Source organism: Tenrec ecaudatus, chromosome 4 (genome assembly GCF_050624435.1).
Source record: "Tenrec ecaudatus isolate mTenEca1 chromosome 4, mTenEca1.hap1, whole genome shotgun sequence".
NCBI lineage: Eukaryota > Metazoa > Chordata > Mammalia > Afrosoricida > Tenrecidae > Tenrec > Tenrec ecaudatus.
The window spans coordinates 78,815,150-78,836,185 of NC_134533.1; the positions used below are offsets into that span (position 1 = coordinate 78,815,150).

Consider the following 21,036-nt stretch of genomic DNA (forward strand, 5'->3'; position numbering starts at 1 on the left):
CAATCTTTTCTTCTGCTATTTAAAAGAAAACACGTGGCTGGAAACATTGGAGGAAAAATTTCAAGTCCATTGCCAAACAATTTCAAACAAACAGAAGAAACGGTGCAATATAAGACCAAGGAAACCTATACACAATGGAGAGAGAGGAGTCAAGGGGAACCTCACTAGAATAAAGCCAGAACAATCCTTTACACAGTTTACAATTCCGATCATTGAGCACATAAAACTGTACTACTTAATACATTTCTCCATGACCTTTTTGTGAAACTCAGATCGCAGTGTATCCTTTACAAATCTTTTGTCTTTCTTCTGATCAGCCACACCTTTTGCACAGTTCTTGAAGACAACATCATCATCCCACCTTCTCTTAACTTTGAAGTTGGCCCGTGGCTGGGACGGGCCAGTGAGATTAAGGAGTGGGTTTCCACTCAGAATGTTTTCCATCCGGATCCTTTTCTTCTTTGGCCTTTTGTTCTTGTTCCTTCCCGGCCTGCTCTTCAGCTCTTTCTTTTTTAATTTTTTCTAGTTCTTCAAGGAGCGCTGCCATGTCATCATCACTTTCCTCCTCAAAACCTTCTCCTTCATCCTCCTCATCTGTGAGAGGATCATCTGCATCAAGGTTGGCGGCAGGAATCTGGTCCAGCCTGGGCTTCTTTGACACTGAAGAAGAGGTTGTATGTTCTCGGGTTGGCCGATCTCTATTTTGCTCCCGTGCGGCAGCGCTCGCTCTCTCTTCCAATTCTCTTCTGAAGTCACGGTTGCGAACTTCTTCAGGGGCATCCTGAGTGGTTTGTCTGTACTTTATCTTTGTGTGAGAGGGTAGGTCTCTGCTGGAATACTGTGTTGACAGTTGGCTCAAATCGCCATCTTTGCCTCTTCCACCTCTTGCAGGTTCAAAAGTTGGCCTGGCTGCTATGGTCATTTTTTATATGCTCGGGCGCTCCCGGGCCGAGGTCTCACGCCGACACCATCATGCCCTGGGCCTCCCAGCTAGCTGCGCCGGTTAGTCATGTTCTTAATGTAAATTTCTCTCTCTCTCTTTCTCTCTCTCTCTCTCTCTCTGTGTGGTGTGTACCACTGGTTTTGCTACCTTAGAGAACCCCGCCCAGCACAAGAGGTCAGCAAACAAACCACAGAGGTAAGAGGAAAGTTACTAAGTGATTATTAGCTAAAGTAGACACATGTGACTTTGATAAAAGTGGAAAGCAATGTGCAATAAGGAGGAAGTCGGGAAAGAAAATGATGGAGACACTGGAAGTAACTTGGAAGAGGGAAAGAGTGAAGAGGGCAACAGAGATAGAACACTTTTATACACAAAAGCCTGTGATAACAGGGACTTCAAGAAAACCCTTGGAAAGTGAGAGTAATATTACTTGCAAATATATAAAGATATGTCAGAGGATATTTGTATATGTGTACTTCCCTCCATTTCAACTCATTTTCAATGTTATTAATTTAACTGAAATTTAATTTCTATGGAGTACTGTGTACCAATAGAGAAATCTGGGTGGTGTAGTGGGTAACATATGGGGCTGCTCATTGCCAGATCAATGGTTCTAATGTCCCAGCCACTCTGCAGGAGAAATGATACTTTCTATAAATTTGGATTGGTAGCCTCAGAAAACCAAGCTAGCCCTTCTACACTACCATGTCTGGTTGCTTTGAATTGGATGTGACTTCTTGGTCATGGGTTTCACTAAGATTGAGTTCTCTGATCTAGTCAAAAGGGGGATCAAATAGACCGACACCTTCCTTTCTCACGGAGCCAGGAACACCATTTTCAAAGATACATAATAAAGATGCAAACGTAGGGATATATTCTTATTCATTAAGAAAGATGTTATAAACCTAGCATCTTACTGTTATAGAGAAAGAAAACTGGGACTTTGCGTAAAAACTATGCATGCTTGTGTACATGTGGTAATCAAGGAAAGGTAAATTTTATCTTGAGATATGAAGCATTAGGGGAAAAGTCCCTTATTCCAAAACTTTGTTGCATGAGCATGTAAGCCCAGGGAACAGGAAGGGCAATAGTCCTAATATGGAAGATATTTAAAGTTTTATTTTTTAAGAACTTGAATATGGCTGGATGACTAGATACACTTGAATAAAGAGAAATAATAGAAGATGATAACATTTTAAGACAGGAAAATAAACTACTTGGTGGAGTTGCTAAGTTGGAAAGGAACTTCAGAGGAGAGAGAAGGGAAGGAGCCTGATATGTCCAGCCAGAAGAAGAGGGATGACTTGATGCCAGCCATCCTGGTCCTCGAGCATGTGCCCAGATCATTTCACCTCTAGGTCATGAACACTGACTCAGAACTGGATGAAATGAGGCCGCCAAGTTTTGTGACTGTGCGATCCTTAGAGACCACGCTGTTTACCCTGGAACTGAGGTCCAGGCAGGTTGAGGTCCAGAGTGCTTGGCAAAGGCCATGCGACTTCTTAGGAATTGAGCAGGAAGAATTGCAACAAGAGAATCAAAACAAGAGAGAGAGTGCGAATGAATTAAATCAGAACTCATTAGAGTCAGATCAGATGCTTGGCTCTCAGTAGCCATCCTATCGTCATCAATCCTGACTCATTTCCTCATTTCAGCGTGAGTAGACTAGAAGGTATTGCTCAAGGAGGAATGTGGATGAGTGACAAATGACCGAATGTGGCAGATCCAAAAGATGCAAAATGGGTCTTCAAAACAGTCCCTGTTCAATGCGACGGTAAGTCAGGTGGTGTCCAGGGGATGACAGTATTTGAAACGAAGGTAAGGAGAGTTTCCATGATCTCCATTGTGAAATGATCTGCAGGCAATCTGCAAGTTCTTGAAGCCCAAAGCAAACACATCTGGCCTGATGCCGGTGATATGCTCTTCCGTGTAGCAGACTTTCACTGTACATTATCATCTGGTCAGTTTTGACTTGAAAAATAAGATTTTTAGGGAACAATTTTTCTAAAGTTAATGAGTCCACATTGCAAAGCTTAGGGATATAGAAAAACAATTTTCATCCCCATATACACAATTTCTCTCTCTCTCTTTTTTCTTTTGAAATTTCTCTTTTATTTAGTATATGCTTACTCTTTTTAATCATGTAAAATAGTTTTTCTATGATCAGGTCATCCATTCTTCCTATTATTTTCCATCAACTTATGATTTAATGAATTATAAATCTTCTTTCTTTTTTGAGATGGACTCGTATCCCTCTTAAAATCTTTGGATTGACATTTCCAAAAAAAAGGTCTTTGGAATGACATTTCTAGAAAATAAAATATTTATAAATTCATTGAGGGAAATATATCTATTTATTAAAATATGTTTTAATTAATGAAGACACCCAGTATAGAACAGTAGATTCATTCTTACATACTCTTAAACCCAAAATTCTCATCTAATTCTTTACATATCAGTTTGTTCCTGTAATAATTTCAATTATCAACAAATATGGAACTCCTTCAAAGAGATCCTACGGGACAGGTTAGAATTAGCACTGATTTCATGAGCCGCTGATTCTTCATGATAGTAGAAAGCCCTGTCTTTCTCGGGCTGCCACAGTGGTTAGGCGTTGCATATTTCTACTTATCTAGAAAAGTCAGCAAATGTTTATAAATGCTCATAATTGTCAAATGTATTACAAAGTGAAAAGAATAAGTCTAACCAATAATCATATGCCTGGTCCATAAAATATAGTATTAAATCCTCACAATTCTGGGGGGATCGATGGATGACAAATGAAGAGGGAGGCACTTTAGCCACCTCTTAAAGGCACAGAAGTCTTCACAGAAAATCAGAATTTAGACTTGTGTGTGTGTGTGTGTGTGCTTGTTTTGTGTTTATGTGCCCAGAGGGTAGAAGTTGGGGGTGTGGGGGTGGGAGAGTAAACATAGAGGTATTCAGAAAACCCACACCTAAACATAAGGAGAAACAGAGACGCTGATGCAGAAAACAAATATTCAGGAGGGCATGGGGTTTTGAGGGTATGATCCATCACCATGCAGGTGGGCACAAGGCATAATGAGTGTAGTGTAAAACTAATACCCTAGCATGATTTTGGCTATGATAAGTAACAAAATGGAGAGAGACTGTATAACACAGCTCTGACTGTAACCCTGCTTTGCATACCAAACCAGGCCCTGCTGAAAGAAAAAAACTAGCATTTGCAATGATTTGCAACTTCTACTCTAACTAATTAAAACAAGATCTTATTGAGGGATTTGACACGCTCACTTTGATTCCTCCATAGCATGCTGCCTGAAAAGCATAATGAATCTTGGAACCTTTTGCACCAAGACTGGACATAATGCCTGGGGCTGATGTATGCCCAACTGGTTAACTGTATAAGAATCAAGAGTTCTACCATAGCCACTTGATAGAATTTCAATGTCAAGATCATCAGCATTACATTCAAGGTAAAATAATGAAGGGCATTTTATTAAGACAGAATAGTTATTGATTGAAATAATGCACCGGAGTCCAAGAAGCAGGGCTAAACAGATTCCCCAGACCCATCAATATTACCACTAGTCTCCAGCCTCTGGAATTGATCTCTAAAAAAATTGTATAGAGCACTATGGGACAAGGATATAAAGTAGCTTACTCACAAAGCAGTGTTTCTTTTCTGAGCTCTGAGAAAGAGATGTGGATTCCCAGACCAAGCCTGGAGCACAGCACAGAAACCCCAGCCCTTGAATAATGGACAGCTTTAGAGCGCCTGCCTTCTGATGCAAAGCTCAATGGCCAGAGTGCAGCCACGTCTGCTTCTTTAATACTCATCCTTCCATACATACGCGGATAAATCCATACAGACAAAGCTCCTGCCTGAAACTTCAATGAATTCATGTGAAATATCACCAAAATCCACTTATATGGAGGGGCAAGCTGTAACAGTTAGTTACACCACAGGGGTATCCAAGGAAAGAGCCTCTATGCTGTAACAAATACCTTAGGGAAAGTTTCCTTTTGATATGACAAAATATTTGAAATCAGCAAAATATACAGGTATACAAAGCTGTCAAATCTGAAAACAAATATTCAGAACCGTGCATTTCCTGCCTCATGAGATCATACGAGCTCAGTCACTCCTACAAACCGGAAGCTCTAATTGTATTGTTTGTTCCCTCCCTCCCCACCCCGTTCCCTCATGAACCCTTGATAATTTATAAATTATTATTTTGTCTTTTCTTACACTGCCCTATGCCTCTCTTCACCCACTTTACTGTTGTCCATCCCCCGGGGAGGAGGTTATATGTAGATCCTTGTAATTAGTTTCCCCTTTCTACCCCACCTTCTTTCCTCCACCCTCCAGGTATTGCTATTCTTATTACTGGTCCTGAAGGGAACATCTGTCCTGGATTCCCTGTGTTTCCAGTTGCTCTCTGTACCTGTGTACATCTTCTGGTCTAGCCAGGTTTTTAAGGTAGAATTGGAATCATGATAGTGGGGGTAGGGAGGAAGCTTTTAAGAACTAGAGGAAAGTTGTGTGTTTCATCGATGCTACACTACACCTTGAGTGACTCATCTCCTCCCCACTATCCTTTGCAAGGGATGTCAAGTTGTCTACAGATGGGCATTGGGTCCCCACTCCGCATTCTCCTTCATTCACAATGATATGATTTTTTGTTCTTTGGTGCTTGATACCTGGTCCCTTCATCCCCTTGTGATCACACAGGCTGGTGTGCTTCTTCCAAGTGTGCTTTGTTGCTTCTTGCCTAAATGGCCGCTTGCTTACCTTCAAGCCTTTAAGACCCCCAGATGCTATATCTCTCGATAGCTGGCCACCATCAGCCTTCTTCACCACACTTACTTATGCACACATTGGTCTTCAGCGTTTGTATGGGGAACTGTGCATGGTTATTTGAGTCTCCCAGCCTGTAACTCTGTAGGCTAGTAGAGAGTATTTCTCCTGAAGAGCAACTGGAGGCTTCAAACTGCTGATGTTGCAGTTAGCAGCCCAAATCTCAAGAATCCCTCACTGGAGATCCTCAGAGTGGCACAAATGTATGAAATATTTTTCATGAGCTGCTCAATATTTGCCTATACACACATACCATTTACTTTTCACAAAACCCCCGAATAACATGCTTTCGTTTTCTAAATAAGATCTAGCCTAGGCTTTGACAAGTGAATAATTATTTCATTATTACAAAACAGTAGCATCAGGTCTATGTGAATGTTTACAGAATAAAATTAGTGTGGTGTTTCTTTACACCATGTACAATTTAAAATAAAATAGGATGAAACCATTTTATATGAGTAAGAATGTCTAAAAATGTAAAAAAATGTAAAAAAAATAGTCTTATATCACCTGTAACCAATGTGATTGTTTTTATTTCTATCTGAAACACTAACTATCATTTACTGATGCACAAACGTGCCCTCGGTATATGGGGAACAAAGCACCAAATAGGAAGGTTTGATTTCAATACAGCCTATAACGTTGCCATATATAACTGAATGTAGCTTGAAAGTTTGAAGTAAATTATTTTTCAGGGAAATAAAACATCCTCAAAATCTTTTTTAAAGTTAGAGAATCTAGCATTAAGGATAAAAGTATATAATGCATGTTGAATGAGCAAAGGCATTGCTTTCAAAGCAATAGGAATTCTAGGGTCTTAGAGATTAATCTGACAGGATCACACACCGTTGGGAAAGAATAAAGGATTAGAAATAATGACAACACAATGCTATGTACTATGAAAATAACAAGTAGCAATGTGGAAACCTAATTTAAAAAAAAATGATTAAGGTCAAAGATTCTCCTAGCAGCTGACGATGCTTAAGCAAGCCTTAAAGAAAAGTTGGAATGCAAGGCAGAGGGGGCCCAAAGGGTCATAGGCAAGAGGTCCCAGCTTGCTCTGTGAGAGAATGTTGGCACCCTCCCATGTTTGGAGAATTGGTGTCCAAGAAAGTAGAGCAACATGCAAACCTAAAAGGACCAGAATGTCCATATTGCAGATGAAATATAAACCCTAAAGTGTCTTGGCATTCTATTGAATATAAGGGATGCTATTGAAGGATTTCAATTAATACAAGTCTCATGATCCAAAGTCTATCATAGAAAACTCATTTAGTCTGAGCCCACCTGCGATGTATTTTGTATTATAAAAATTCTCAGGTTTTTATTACAGTTGTGGTTTTCTCACACTGACCCTGTAGCTATTTGTTAAAAATATTTAGACTTTAATTAGAAGCAAATGGACATACAGTCCTTCTGAGTTGGTCCTGGTCCCGGAACACTGTTGAGAGGAATGGGGGTGGGTGACGAGGCCATGGACAGAGCATGGACATCTGGACCCAGATGTCTATGCTCTGGAGCGGGGATGGGTCACACGGAGCTCTGAGCAGGCCAACCAGACACTTGGTCTCAGGAGAAAGTCAAGATTTCACTCTTTGTGAAAGGAGGGAACATTTTGAAATAAACCCATGTGTCCTTAAATCAAACATTCTCATCTCCTTGTTCTATTTCCCTATCCAGTACTCTAAACACTAACTGAACAAAAATAAGATGCAAGGAACAAAATGAGTGAAAAACCAAACATCGGGGAACTTCTTGTCTTTGCTGTAGTTTTTGAAAGGGCTATCAAACTCTAAAGCAAGGCTCCACATATTGCTTTGATTTAGCATATTTTATATTGAGATTGTCAACTCTGCACAGAGATGACCCACTTTCTCAAAGACAGAAATAAGCTTACTTATGTGATACAGGACCATGTACTGAGGAGCCATCACGACCCAATCCTGGATGTTTTATTTTCATTTTTATATCTAGGAAAAAATGGAGAGCTAGCTACCTCCTCCAGATTTAAATATTCTTGTGAACTATTGTTCCCCCTGAATCATGTCATGTGAAATCAATTTTTAAATGTTATATATTTTTTTATATTTTTAAAGTCATGGTCTAGGGCTAGTTTGAGTAAAAGTTAAGAGAACACTTGTTTTATCTATAGTTTTACCTCTGTTTCAAATCAATGTGTCTTTCAGGATGACATATTAATCAATTTTCTGTCTTTTGATTCATATTCATGGAATATCTTGTTTGACTAAAATGATCAGAACCCAAATGCAGAAAGCTCTTTAAAACAAATTCCCAATCTGACTTTGCTTTTGCCGAGTGAGGTCCACCTGTACACTACGATTTCACACATTATAAAGACACTAGGAAGGTTGGAGACAAATACATACTATTGTGTTGAAAATTAAGTATTCTCAGTTAGAATCTGATTGGTTTCAGCAGCTTTTGATTATCACTTCAACCCTAAGAGAGGGATTCTGGGGGTGGTGGTGGTAGGCAGGGGCAGAGGGAAGGCCGCTAAAATTAATTTGGAAGCTTACTAGTGGAATGGATTATAAAAGGGAAGAAAGTAACAATTAGTTAAGGAAACATTTGCACAGGTGAGCAGTAATATTTAGTTGAATACTTTATAGAAGAGTCTGTATAATATTTAGAAATGAAAACACCTTTTTTTTAATCACATACATTTGCAAACTCATTTCATAATGCTTGTGGGTTGCTACATTTTAGTGAGTACTTCTCTGTTAATATAATTAATATTCCAAAAATACACATTAAACAACACTGATTTGATGGGAAAAAAACCCTGGGCTTATAGCTGTGTCAAAGCAAAACCAGGGGCTCCTCTAGGTACTAATTTGCTGCGCTGACCATGACTACACTACTCGAGTAGGAGTTGGCTTAAAGCAGAGTGTCTAAACATGAGGTCCAAACCACTGCCAACATCATCAACTGCACCTTATAAACACAAAGTTTCAGGGCAGCCTAGCCATATGAATTAGAAACTTTCCGGGTACGGTCCAGTCAGACGTTTGGAATGAGTCTTCCACTGTATACCGGCCAAGCACTGATGGTTGAGAACCACTGAACCAGACTATCCATAAAATATTTTCTGGTTCTATAAATTATCTTAGCCTATGTCAGGCCAACTAACTGAAAGTACTCTTGTCAGTTATCTTGAAAAAGAAGATATTGAGGACACTGCCTGTGAGACAGGACTTGGAATTCAATAATAAGAAATATTGGATATTTAGAAATGGAAAATTTAAGCATATAATTTAAAGGGTAGGGACCTCTAGAACTGAAATCATTCGGCTGCATAAAAAAGACCTACATCATTCTGCTAAAATACATTTTTTTAAAAAGCCATGAAAGTAACCTGTTAGTAGAGTAGTGAGGACTATCACAAACAGACTATGCCAACAGCAGTAATGGACAGAACCCAACCTCCCTATTTTGTCAATAAAAAACCTGAAACACTGAGAAGTGAGTTGTCTTTAAATACCAACTGGTAAGTAATTCTTCATTTTTTTTTTAATGTTGAATGTTCACGAACTTGGTGGCGTTTTTCCCCTAGAGAGGGTCCCCTCACTACCACCGAGGCCCTAGTTAGACGGTGAAGGTTGGTGGAGAGGACTGGATGCACTAGCCTGGCCTAAGAACATGTCTTCCTGCATTGTATTTTCAATTATACTGATTGACAGTCCATGCACATAAAACTAACGAATATGCTAAAAGAAATACCCAATGACTTATATAACTTATTTTTTCATAAGAGAAAAGCAATGTGTTTCTATGATCCTGTGCTCTGTAGAAAAATTTGGACATAGCTTTAAAAGACTCATGAGAAATCCACTTGTTATGTCACTATCTAGAGACATTTAAAAATTTAACAATTAAATTTCAACTAAATATTATCTGGATATGATAATGTTCCATCTATTCCATCCTGATTCAGATCTATTGCAAGACCCTTGGAATTGACTGGGTGGCAACTGATAGGGAATTCTTTCAGATTGTCATATCTCATGCCTAAGGAACAGACAATTACAAAACATAGACACAAAATAACAAAAACCCCAAATAAAACTTTTTAATGATTAGTAATAAATCAATCATTAAATAAACAAATCCATGGACTTTCTCAGAATATTATCACTAGAGGGATAGTGTTGTCAACTTCTAAAATGATTGTCAAGCACACTTAAAAGGCATTATTTACTGCAAATTCAATAATTTACTTGAATGGCTTACTTAGATGTTGTATGATTTAATAAAGCCAAGTAGTCTCTGATAGTGAATGTCAATTTTGATGAATTATTCAACATCTATTTTGAACTTACTGTACATCTAGCAAATGGGTCATGTCGCTAGAATCCAAAGATGAATATGACAATATTCATATCTCAAAGAAAGAAAGAAATTAGTAAAGCATCATCTGTTCATGTGAGGGAAGTACTTTTCAAAAAAAATACAAAATACATACAGAATGTATGAAGGCCTATTTCAGAGATGTGGTGAATTCTGTTACAGACCACTACAATAAAGCAAAGATCACAACAAAGAGTCACACAATGTTTTTGGTATTCCAGTGCACACAAAAGTGATGCTGTCACCATACTTAACACTTTGGAGCACTGTGGGACTAACCAGAATGTGACATTGAGATATGAAGTCAGCATGTGCTCCTGATAATGGCTCCAATAGACCTGCTGGATGCAGACTGTCACAAACGTACACTTTGTTAAAAATAAATAAAAGATGAAGAAGAAGAAGACTTAAGAAGTACAACAAAGTAATATGCAATAAAATGGGGTATACTTATAGTCTATGAAAACCTGGTGGATTCATCAATTCATTAAATCATTTGATATTTAAGATTATAGGCAGAACATATCCCACATGATAAAAAATGATTAATATGCTCAATAAGGTTGGAGGTTCATGGACTCGCAGAAGTTACCTGACAAAGAAATACCAGATGATACATTTCCAAAGAATTCAACTGTGGAAAGTCTACAAAGCACAGTTCTATGGTAACATCGATGGGTAGGATTAAGGAGCAATTAATATTGAATTTCCAGATAGTGTAGGTAGAAAATTAATTATATTAACATATGCTATCCATATCTTCTTTGGAGCAAGTTTATAATCTAAGTATCCATATTTTATAGCTCAGAGAATATTGCTATTAGTTGCCATTGAGTCATTCTTGTGCATGGCAATTCCCCGTGTTACAGAGAAGAGCTGCTTCTTGACTTTAACCTTAATGGAAGCAGATTGCCAGGGATTTTCTCACACGAGACTGGAAAGTTCCTTCGAATTGTCAACTTTTAAGTTAGCAGTTGAGCAAAACCCATTTGTTTCATCCAGAGAAGGAAACAGAATCCTCTTGAAGATCACATAAGGAGTCAAATAGGGATCTGGAATTTCATGAGGTTCGCGTCTGAGTGCAGCGATTTTTCCATTCTGTTAGAACCTGTGTGAAAGCGGGTTTCCCCAGTACTCTTCCTCCAAATGACAGAAACCACGCCTACTCTATTCGCCACATTAAAATATTGGCCAAAATAAAGAATAAATCATTTTCAGTATTGACTAAAGGGTAGTATCAATAAAAAACCCCAATACACACACCGCATCTTTTTTTAGGAGAAAGCAATAGATAGGCTAATGTGGACTTAACTAAGACAGTTAAGTTGCAAATGTAGAAGAGACTCTCAATTATTACATTCATACATCTATGAGGAATGAAGACTATCTTGCAGTTGCAAGCAGCATGATTCAAAACAGGACGCCATCACAAGGCTGTATGTGTTCCTCACTCCTAACTCTCTGTATGTAACTCTATATTGGTGTACTCCAAGAGTCTATTGAGTATAAAATGCAACAAATCATTTACTTTTTTCCACTACATTTCTAAACAAATAGTATTTTCCACAAACAGAGCCTAAAATTGAATTAATGCAATAGTTCAGATGCCTGCTGTATGGCAATTCTTTAGGTAGGCATTGGGTCTCACCGAGTCCACAGTCTACCAAGCAGCTGCCAAGTCAGATCACCTCATTTGATCTGCTTAAATATATGACCCATCTCAAGAGTATACTCCTTACGACTATTTGTTTACAACCAATTTAGTATAAAGCTTAAAATAAAGCAAAACACTTAACAAACACTTCTTTAACTAAATTATTTTACTTTGGTTATGATTCTCTACCCAAATGAAATGATTTGCTTTACTTTTACGACCATCTTTTGTTTTCTTCTTAGTAATGTGCTTTATTTTAGTTACTTAGCAAAACATACACAAATCCAACAATTTGGACACATACAATTTAGTGTTTATGTGAGGGGGTACCCCCTTTAAAATGGGAAAAAGCTCCACTGGGCAAGACTTTCATAGTATGCATTTTCCCCACTAGGCAAGCATCCAGCAACTCTCTCTGAGTTAGTGCACCCAGCGATGTCACCTGGGAAGGTTCTCTCTGGTCACAGTGAATCTTTTCTTGAAAGCAGTGTCATTTGAAACTCACTTGTTGCGTGATGGCTGATTTTTAAAAAAAATAGCATGTGGCTGTGAAATTTTGTTTCCTGCACATGAAAAATGCCACAGAAATTGTTGTGATGTTGAACACAGCTTACAAGGACAGCGCAATGGGAAAAACTCAAGTGTAGGAATGGTTATCTAATTTCAAAACAGGTGAAATGTCGATTGATAACAAATGTCATTCTGGATGTCCATCAACTTCCCAAACAAACAAAAATGTCAACTTCTAGTGCATTTAGAGTTTGTGTCACCAAGTCAAACTGTTAATCAACATATGACCCATCTTTCTATTTAGAGCACCAATTTTCAACCTGTGGATCACGACCCCACTGGGGGTCAAATAACCCTTTTACGGGGGTCACCTAAGAGCACCAGAAGAAAACATATTTCTGATGGTCTTAAGAACCTAGCCACCTCTCCTCTATCCGTCTTCAGGCAGGTCCACCCACATGCAGATTACGTTCACATACAAGTACGTGGGGTGAAACTGTTACCCATGCTACACCATGTTCAAGACAACATTTCATTTATTTGTAGTTAGAGATAAATATTTCACCATATATAATTACATAATTTTATTAATCATTATGCTTTAATTATGTTCAATTTGTAACAATGAAAATAGATCCTGCATATCAGATATTTATATTACAATTCATAACAATAGCAAAATGACCATTATGAAGTAGCTGCTAAAATGAATTTATGGTTGGGGTCACCACAACATGAGGAATTGTTTTAAAGGGTGGTGGCATCAGACGGTGGAAAACCACTGATTCAGAGGTTCTGAAGAGACTGTGTAACAGTGTACAACAAAAAAGGCCTGATTTGTGGCCAACAGGGTACTCGCTTTGCCACCAAGACCACGCAGCTGCTCAGGCAGCCATCTCCGTGGGCCAGTTTCTGCCAAAGAGCAGCAGGCCTCTCTTGCTCCACGCACCTTACTCACCTGATCTCACTCCATGTGACTTCTTTTGTTTCAGAGCATGAAGAGGGACACAGAAGGACAACAACTTGACCACATAGAAGAGGTGAAGAAGAAAATGAAGGAGGTGCTGCTGTCAGCCTTCCAAACAGATGAGTTTGGAAAATGTTTCCAAAATTGGAATCACAGATTTGCCACATGTATTAAGTGTAATGAAGAGTACTTCGAAGACTATAAGTTTATTTTGTTAAAAAAGTAAATAATTAATACATAGCTTGGAAAATATTTTGGGGTTTTTCTGGGGGGGTGCACCTGAATTCTTCAAGTCATGCAACCTTTTTTCATCTTCCATTTCTTTATTTTTTCTGCTTAGGGGGGATAGAGACCACTTGTACTTTGAATGGTTTCTAACAAACTTTTAAGCCACTGGAAAATGGGCCTCATCCTTTAATATTTGTGCTTTCAGAATCCTGTCCGATCCTTAAAGCGTCTTCTTATTTCTCATTAATCTACAGATCTTAGGTATACTAAATCAGTTACTTTCTGACATCAAGGTCAGTTCATCTGCTGCTTATATTTCTCCATCTTGTAAACAAAAAGACCATGAAAAAGTGCACTGATCATCTTACTAACATCTAAGTTCACAAGATCTATTTTAATCAACAAGGATACTAATTGTATCAAGAAGAAAAATATACTTAAAATAAAATCCAACTATATTATTTGCTCTTAAGCGTCCACTAGTTTCTTAGGTTACCAAAAGTCAAAGTTCAATCACCTCCAAATACTCCATGGCATATCCTCTGCCTCACGCTACCTCCTCCTTTCTCTTCAGCTCTCAGTGCCCCTCACCATGCTCCTCACACAGCCTCACAGATCTCTGAGTAATGTTTTCATGCAGGTCTCAGTGCCTGTATTCTCTTGTTAGATCATGTTCTCCCCTGATCACCATAGATATGTAGCTTCCAGACACTCTTCATGCTCTTGCCTTACGTATGTCTTCTCTGTAGTCCTTATTTTGTATCTAGAAATAACTTCTCCCTCTCTAGCTAGATCATGTTCTTCGCAAGGAATAGGAATGTATTTAAGTGGTTTTTCTTTCCCTCCTTTTGTACTCCACATGTGAACCCATGTCCGTGGCACATTTGTGCTCAATACATTTTTATTACATGAATAAATGAATTTTCATTAATGACCAAATATTTCTCTATAAACATATGCTGATCACTAGTGCGTAAAGTCCCATTGCTTAGTGCTTACAGCTTCTTTAAAAAAATGCAATTCTAAAATTTTATTGAAAGTATTTCAACACCCAGTGCTCACATTGAATTCCTGATGGTTCTGATTTTCAATAAACATTTTTGGCTTTTATAAATTGTGAACCAAGTTAAATGCATGGTTTTGAAATATATTTTTATAACTTCTGTTAATGAGCATCATATGGTTATCTGCATTACTATTGGATACATTTTTTATTCTCATCATTACTCTTTATCACCTAAAATATACAAAATGCCTAGAAAACAAAATTCTTTTAATTGGTATTGAAGTTATACAGACAATTATTTAAAGAGATAGAGAGAGAGAAACTGGTATTTAACCCCAGAATGGGGCAGTAAAATAAAAGCACATGTAGCAAGAAATATGAAGGCAGAACATAGAAATATGACATTGTTAATATACAAGGGAACTTCAAAAAGTTCACACACAAAAATGCATTACCTTTTATCTGTATTTTCCACTAACTTTTTCAGCTCTCCTTGAATAGGATCATGCAAGTTATTTAGTGATTTTTTTATAACCCAGTTGACATATGCCAACCTAGACTTCGCAAAATCTCTGAGAGGTGAGAATTTTGTAGAAGACTAGAGACGCAAAAAGTAGAAACTTTTATTCTTTTCCATTACTTTTGATTCTCAAGGCTTTTAGCTCTTCTAAAATATACTGCTTTTTATGTTTTATGGTCCTTGATTTTAATTTTAATAACATCTGTTAGGGAAGAAAAAAAATCACACCACCGAGAACAAGATGGCATGGGAAGCTGTGTCAGCCCGTGTCCACAGCACCAATTTTCAGAATCTGAATAAAGTTGGAAAGTTATTCGTATAATTTCCTATTGAGGAAGGAGAGAATAATTTATCACCTGCGCAGACTGGCTCTGGATAACCCATCGTAATGAACTTTATCACACTCCCTGGAGAAGTCTTGTGCTTGGTCAGGTTCAAAATTATTCTTCCTGTCATGTTCCTTCCTCATAGCGAGACTTCCTAGGAGTATACTTGCGGATCTCAACTTTATCCAAAGACAGAAGTAATAACAATATCTTACTCTTTCCAGGAAAGAAGTGTAATTATTTCAATTGCAAGAAGATGACAGATTGACACCTTAGTTATCCCTGTAATTAATATTGCCACGGGCCATTATTGCTTGAAATACCTTGGGGTAGCATGCTCTTCTCTTGCTTTAAAACAAACTAAGGCATCTTAGTACAACAGAGACGTTTCTCAATGATTTCTCTGGTACCTGCTCACTTGAAAACTGGATCCTTTTCCTCTTCTACATGTGCTTTGGCTTTATGACCCCTTAATTCTCTGAGATTGTTTTTTCCCTCATGTCTCCCCAAATATTGAATGGGTCCCATGTACAAAATTAAAAAGCATAAAGAAGACCAAACTTACTGGACATGAGTGGAACCCCTAATATCATGTCCTGTACACACACTTGATGCCTGAACGGGACTCTATTCTCAGGGATCAACGTTCATCATAAAGTGGATCATAATCCCAGAGCCTCAGGTACCCCTCAATGCCATCCACCACAGGAAATTAAGAGAGTGTGCACTGGCCTGACATGGAAGCTGAGAAGGCAACAAGGGGCAAGACGGAAGAAAGAGCGGCGATCAGGAAAATGAGGAGGAAGAGGGCACTGTAACAAACATCCCAACATCAAATGTGCATAAGTCGTTGAACAAAAAGCTACCATGTTCTGTAAACATTCACCAAAGCTGCAATTTTAAAAAAGAGCAAAGAAACGTTAGCTTTGCCTGAGATCATTTTCATGCCACACACTTTTATTGACACTATGCATTTCTTCTTTACACTACTGAGATCAATCATTGCAAGCATTATGAAATCATCCTACAGTAGAACAGGTACCTACTATAATAGTATAAAATATTCTAACATTGGTCACATATGTGTTTTAAAAGGGCACATTGATCTCCTTTTTATCCCTGTGCTTTTATATTGTAAATCTCCCTCTCTTTTCAAGTTCTTTTGATCAGAATCTTTATTTATTTAAAATAAATCATCTTGTTGGGGGCTCTTACAGCTTTTATAACAATCCATACATCAATTGCATCAAGCACACTTGTAAGGTCGCATATGTTTTTTGAGTGATTTGTCTTTAGCCTAAGGTTTTTGAACTCAGGGGTTACACCTGTATCCTCAGTACCCATATGAGCTCATGTAGTTTCTTCTCCTAACTCCATCCCTATTACACCCTTTCTTAAATAAAAAAGAAACTGAGGAATTAATTGGTGAGTAAAAAAATCCCTTGCAGAGTCACTTAAGTCTTCTACTATGATACAATTATAATGTTACATTTTTGCTGATTATTCAGCTTTTATATACAAGTGTAACCTTTACTAATGGTCCTAGTGAAAATGTAGCTTTGGCTAGATGAGGCTGAAATACATACGTACACACATGGATTTAATTCAAACAGTATTTCTACTAGGGTTCTAGTTCATACATGCACATGTCTATTCTATACAAAACATACTTAAACAAGTTTCAGCAATTGGTGTAGGAAATTTCTCTTAGTAATACATATTAAGAGTAATCTTATTCTCATTAGGATGCCTTCAGGGGGATCTGCTGAGCCAGCTAAGTGCAAGGCAAGGAGATTTGAGAGAAGGTTATGGTAACTGTTTCTTAGTCTGACTCTTATTCTAAGAGGTAGGTTTTCTAAAAGCATACAGGATAATCAAAGGCCAGGCTCTTGTGCCCTCGTGAAGTCAAAAACACCTGGGTTGTGAGGGCAGCAAGGGCTGTTGTATGAGCATATCATCAACTCCTTCCACCCTAGGTCCCTCATCTTACTACTTCTGGTTCCCTTTGTGTTCCTGAAACTTTACAAAAAATTAAGAGGAATAGATTCGAACCTTTTGAGGATTTCCAAATTGCTCTTTTGATGTGGCTTGCTCTTCCCCAGAATGAGGAAGTAAGAGAATCAGAACATGTGCCTTTGATGACTGAGATGGCAGTGGGAAACAGTACTGTCTGACACTTGGACAGGGCTCCCTTCATCGGTGTCAGGTGCTGTGCCAACAGAAGCCTCAAAGGAAAGCAGGCCGTTGAATTCCAACACCATCCTATTTAGCATATCATTCTCCTTACCTGGCCATCAAGTCAACTCAAGGCCAGCTGTGCTTCATCACAGACATGTTTTCCATAAGATTTTCCTAACAGAAGCAGCTTGCCAGAAGTCCTGTCTGCAGAATTCTAATTGCCAAATGTTTAATTTGTAACCACGAACAACTACATCCAGGCATTGTTCTTAGTAAAAGCATCTGTGATTCTTGCATGCTGTTCAGTAAGGAGTTCACGTGCATGGAATGTTTTTGGTGGAGTCTAGGAACTTAACTGGAGCCTTAGTTGTGGGATGGTTAAACACCCCATTGCTAGCTGAAAAGTGGTCATTGGAATCCACCAGTTTCCCTATGGGAGAAAGGTGTGGCAGTCTGCTCTCATAAAGATGCTCAGCTTTGGAAACCTCCTGACACAGTTATATTTTCCATAGAAATAGAAATCAGCTTAACAACAACGTTTTCTATTTGTATCAGTGTGTGTGGTTAGGGGGTGGGGGTGTTTTGAGTTTAATGACCCTTGTTATAGTACAAATTTCAGTTTCCTAACTACCAAACAGGGGGGCTAGGAAAAGATCAAAGACCAGAGAATACTTACAAAATGATCTTAGAGCTACCTGCATTGTCCTTAAAACTGGTAACTTTCAGGTCAGCAGTTTGAACCTACCAGCTAAGCAGTGAGAGAAAACTGAGACGGTCTGCTCCCTTGAACATCCTTAGAGGCAGCTCTACTCTGTGCAATGGGGTCATTAGAAGTCACAACTAACCTGATGACAGTGAGTGTGGAAGGTATTGTGGACATCTTTGTGACCATTTTTACATTCCCAGGGTCTCTATAAAATGAAAAGCACATAGCCTTCCAAATAAAGTACCAAGTTAAGAACAAACTGCCAGCACTCTAAACAGTTCTGTAAGCATTGACACATTATCTTAACAAATTCACATGGCAAGGATTCTAACAGGGGGAGAGGGAAGAGGCAGTAAAATGGATGCAGGACACTGCACTTGTTATTCTGAGAAGCATCTGCTTTTTAAAACAAAAACTCTAACTGAAGTCTCAAGGGTGCAGGACACAACCCTGTGAATTACTTGTAAACTGTCCGCTTTCCCTTACAAGGACCGTGTCTTTCAGATGTCAGATTAGCTCAACACTTCACATTTCATGACTCAGAATGGTATGTGAGCACGTTATTTTGACTACATATAACGCAACCAAATATGTCTTGAATCTCCAAACCCAATTCATTCACTGTGTGTTTCCTAACAACATTTTTCATTCTCGCCCTTTGCAGCCAATGTTTCCTCTATGAAAGCTTAGCCACATAAGAGATTTAAATTACGTACAACCGAAAGACAAAGACATAACGTGAAGCGAAGATTTCCTTCACACACTCCCTGTCTGTGCTTATGAGGTGGACGTGCTGGGACTGCACAGGATCCTGCATCCCCCCTCTCTTTCTGTTACCTATATCAAGTCTCCTAAGTGGGGTTTTCTTTCAGAAAGAGGGAAAGAAAGTATGTCTGAAACCACCACAGTTCTGACACTGGTCATCTTTCAACATTGCCTGGGTTATTTTAATATGTCAAATTTAGTCTATCTTCTACATACCAGCTATATGGCCATTGAGTCCTGAGACCCTGTTTACTGCAGCAGAAAGCCCAGTCCTTCTCCCATAGGGTTGGTGGTGGTTTGGTCTGCTGTGTGAATCATAGCCCATCGTGGAGCCACATCACCAGGGCTCCTCCTTCCCCACACAGCATATGACAAACATTTCAGCCTGTGGGCGGCAATTCCTATGGGGGTCAATTGACCCTTTCACAGGGGTCGGCAATTCATAACAGCAAAATTACAGTTATGAAGTAGCAATGAAAATGATTTTATGGTTGGGGAGGTCACCACAACATGAGGCACTGTATTAAAGGGTTGCAGCATTAGGAAGGTTGAGAACCACTGCTTTAAGCTGATAATTTTATTTCCTTGTTTGTGTTCTACTGGCCAAGAAGAAAAATTTTGATTCAAAGACAGATTTAAGGGGAAAATGTTATGAATTCATGTCATATTAAATATCTAGGTTCATGTAATACTTACTCTAAAATCCCGATTCCTCTCTATACCAGTGCCTGTCTCTTCCCTCCCTACAGCAAACTGAAAATACAAACTGAAAATAAATCAATTATTTATCAACATTGAAAAGATCTTACTTTTCCTCATGGGGATATGTAGCAACAGGATATATTTCTTTAGAAACAACCCAGTAAAGAAGTATTGCCTGTAACATCAACTTATATGTCATCTCTATTTTTCTAGAACACTGTAATTTGTAACTTTTATATTTTGTAGTTTATTTTTTAATGAATCCAAATCACAAAAGTGATACATAATTTTTGAAAGTCTCACGAAACTTAATAGTTCCCTATTTCAACCTGCTGCAAGGTTTCTGCCTTTTCAGATGATTACGATCTCACATATCCACTCCATCTTTCTCTGACCAACTGATTTATGCCCAAGGTGTCTTCTTAAATGCATTCTAAAATACAAGGTGCCAGAGGCAAATATGAACCAACTTTCAAACTTAAGGCTCAAGGAGTGCTGTAGCATTCCCAAACTTCCCTAAAATAGCCTTCTAGCTCTCTAACACAGCAGCATTGCAAGGTTTCCAAAAGCTGTTTGCTTGTGATCTCGATTGAAAGTGGAGTCAACTGCATGTTGAAATTATGAATGGCAGGGGTGCAATTTTCTTGCCTTAATGCAGATTGTAGGAGCACTGGTGGTGTCGTCTGCTAATCATTGAACTACAAACAGAAATGCCACTGGTTCCAAATAAACAGAGGCTCCAGGGAGAACGCTGAGGCTACCTGCTCTGTTGAAGCTGTGCGGTCTTGCTGTTTCCACAGAGCTGGTGTCAGCAGCCAATGGCTCAATGGCAGGGTGTTTTTTTTTTTGTTTGTTTGTTGGCTTTTGTCAGTCTGTTGTTGTTTTTTTGAAGGTGGGATGCAGATTAGTCAGAAAAAGCCATCCACATGGTAATTTTTAAAACAACAGACTAATGTCGACAAACAGTAAACATAACGGAAGGCATGAATTTAGGCATGTCAACAATGATAAAGAATAGAAAAGAGATCCACAATAACAGGACAGACAAGAGGAGTTCTCTTCCTTGGGCAAGTAGTATAATATTCAACATAAAATTATAGAAGGAAAATTATCTACTAGATTTTTATCCTTCAGCAAAAAGAAAATTCATTCATACCGTGAATAACAACACACATTTCAAAGTCAGCGGCGGGTAAAGAAATAATTATAGATCACATATTGGCTGAGACGATGAAGCTACACTTGATAGATTTTCAAAAACTCCCCAAAAGAAAACTTGTTGCTGATGTAAACTTGGAAGTTCATCACTCCACCCACAAC

General features: G+C 38.5%; 1 pseudogene; it reads right to left on the minus strand.

Moving 5' to 3' along the window:
• Window positions 1–231: 231 nt before the first annotated feature.
• On the minus strand, window positions 232–922 carry LOC142446961 (spliceosome-associated protein CWC15 homolog pseudogene; annotated as a pseudogene).
• Between the last annotated feature and the right edge of the window lie 20,114 nt (window positions 923–21,036).